The 2,796-nt window shown below is 46.4% G+C and overlaps 1 pseudogene; it reads right to left on the minus strand.

Moving 5' to 3' along the window:
• Positions 1-1,773: 1,773 nt before the first annotated feature.
• Positions 1,774-2,168, minus strand: LOC126496324 (cytochrome b-c1 complex subunit 7-like; annotated as a pseudogene).
• Positions 2,169-2,796: the final 628 nt, after the last annotated feature.

Below are 2,796 nucleotides of genomic sequence, written 5' to 3' on the forward strand. Positions count from 1 at the left end.
TAAATGTTCTGAGAAACCTCTTTGTTGAGTGGAATCATAGGTTTGAATGCTAGAAGGATATTCCTTTAGCTTTTGTGCTATTCACAATACATACACAATACACTTTAGTATGCGTTATTACAGTTTTTTCATCCCCTTTTAAAGTTTAGGTCTCAGAAAAGTAGTTCATCCATCTCTGATGAATTGCCCATTCCCGTGGTGTAAACACACATCAAGGTTCATCTCAGGTAGCCAGCATGGCATGAGTGAAGAGAGACCTGGGTAAAGTGGGGTGCCCTGGTGGGGCATCTCTATTGGCAGAGCAGATAAGATAGATGTGAGCAGCCCCAGAGACATGCACAGTGGTAAAATCTGCTGAAATAATTAGGCACTTATAAGTTTGGAATATTAGTTGTCTTTCAAAAATAAGTCTAATTAAGTGTAATTTCAGTTTTGTTTGTTTGTTTGTTTTTTCGAGACAGGTTTTCTCTGTGTGACAGTCCTGGCTGTCCTGGAACTCGCTTTGTAGAGCAGGCTGACCTCGAACTCAGAGAGATCCACCTGCCTCTGACTCCCAAATGCTGGAACTGAAGGCATGTGCTACCATTGCCTGCTGTAATTTTAGTTTTGGCAATGACTTTATTTAATAGCCTGCTTATAAAATTCTTAAAAATTGAGTAACTAACCCTACTGAGCTGGTTGTGAGCCAACTCCAGCACAGCCCTGTGTCTTTTGTTGTTGTTGTTGTTTTGTTTTGTTTGTTTTTTTCTCAAGAGAGGGTTTCTCTGCATAGCCCTGGCTGCCGCCCTGGAACTCTCTGTAGACCAGGGCGGGCTCAAACTCCAAGATTTGCCTGCTTCTGCCTCCCAAGTGATGCAATCAAAGGCGTGCACCACCCTACCTGGCCAGACCTGTATCTTATTCAGATCTGGTCCAGTCTTCACAACTGAATTTATGGGATCAGGATCTTGGCCTCTCTTCTACCCTTTCTACAGGAACTGTGTAAAGTGAATGATGATTTTCTTTCTTTTTTTTAAGTATTTTATTTATTTTTATTTGATATGCACATTTGTCTGTGTGGGGGTGTCAGATCCCCTAGAACTGGAAAGCTGCCATGTGGGTGCAGGGAATTGAACCCAGGTCCTCTGGAAGAACAGTCAGTGCTCTTAACCACTGAGCCGTCTCTCCAGCCACAAATGGTGGTTTCCTAATGGCATTAACACTGGAAAGCCTCACAGAACCTCCATACCAGAACTTTACAGATCAGGCCACAAGAAAACCCGGAGAGCGGTAACTGACCGAAGTAGAACTCAACAGGCCTGAGGAGGACGGGAGAGCTAGTCTGACCTCAACTGACCATCGGCGCCTTCCTGCCAGAGTCCTGTCTGCATTACAAAGTTCCTCATGTGGTGGGTAATTCTCTACCGCTGTGATAAAGCACCAGGACTAAGACACCTTTACGTGAAGGGGTTTATTTTGGCTTACAGTTCCCGAGGGTCACAGTCATGGACGGTGAGGGCAGCATGGCGGCGCGGCCACAGAGCAGCGGGCTGCAGGCGTGCCGACAGCAGAAGGAAGCTGAGCGCTTATTCTTCAGCTAAGAGGCAGAGAGGGTGAACAGCGGACGGCACATGGCACTTTTTTTTTTTTTAACTTTCCAACAGCAGTTATAATAGACATTTATCTAAAGGGAGGCATCTACGGAGCAAATAATTCTTAAACTGTGCTTCAGGTTGAACCAACTCCATAGAAACAAGCTGAGGCCAGGCACACCCACAAACCTCAACCAAAAGATCACTCCTTTGCCCAATCTTCTCTCTCTTCTCTTCCCCAAAGAACGTCTTTCAGATAGGGCTCAAGGGAGAATTTGTCCCCCTCACATTTGTCCTCATATTTTGTCTGCTGCTTCCTAGGCAAGGTCTGATGCCTCAGGATCAGGTGGGGGGCTCTCCTAATGTGAAACATTCTGCTGTTATCGAGGCCCCCAGGAAGCCTTCTTAGGGCATCTTTCACACGGTCAGGCCTATATATTGTATCCTCCCATTAATTAACGATACACTAATCAGGTATCATTAACCCCAGCTTGTCGCATCCTACAGCATCACAATACCATCTCGCGTGCCATCCGGCCGCTTGCTTGACGCCACAACCGCAGGCCTGCCCTCCAGTCTGACCTGAGAGGGGCTCATGACATTTATTTCAAGTCTGCCCCAGTCCTGCAGCAAGGAAGCACCCACACACATACATGCACGCACACAAACATCAATATAAACTGGGAGCCAAGCGTTCACATGCCTGGGACCAAGAGGACGTTTCTCCTTCAAACCACGGCACTAATCTATAAAGGAACAATAGAAGCGCATGCCACCTGCCACCGTGCCATTTGGAGAGAAGCGCGGTAATCAGTGAATAGCGCACTCGCTTCTGTGTCTGAATGCGACACAGTGGCGCGTGTTCCGTGCTGTTTGAGCGACTTGAGGATGATGTTGTAGAAAGCTAGCAAAAAATACATCACCAAGTCTCTCTTGCCGTGTCATGCTAGCTAGGAGGAATTTCCTAGCTATACAGAATGAGATATGCACACATTTGCTTCCTAACCCCTGCATTTCATCACCCTTCCCCCATGTGTTACTTCTATGGCTTAGCTGAGACTATCTCTTCCTCCTCAAGTGCTCCACCTTACGCTGCTCCTATCAAATCAAGACTCAGATACCACGCCATTCTTTTTTTTTTTTTTTTTGGTTTTTCGAGACAGGGTTTCTCTGTAGCTTTGGAGCCTGTCCTGGAACTAGCTCTGTAGACCAGGCTGGTCTTGAA

This window comes from Alexandromys fortis, unplaced genomic scaffold (genome assembly GCF_014885135.2).
Source record: "Alexandromys fortis isolate MF-2015 unplaced genomic scaffold, M_Fortis_MF-2015_v1.1 scaffold_2790, whole genome shotgun sequence".
NCBI lineage: Eukaryota > Metazoa > Chordata > Mammalia > Rodentia > Cricetidae > Alexandromys > Alexandromys fortis.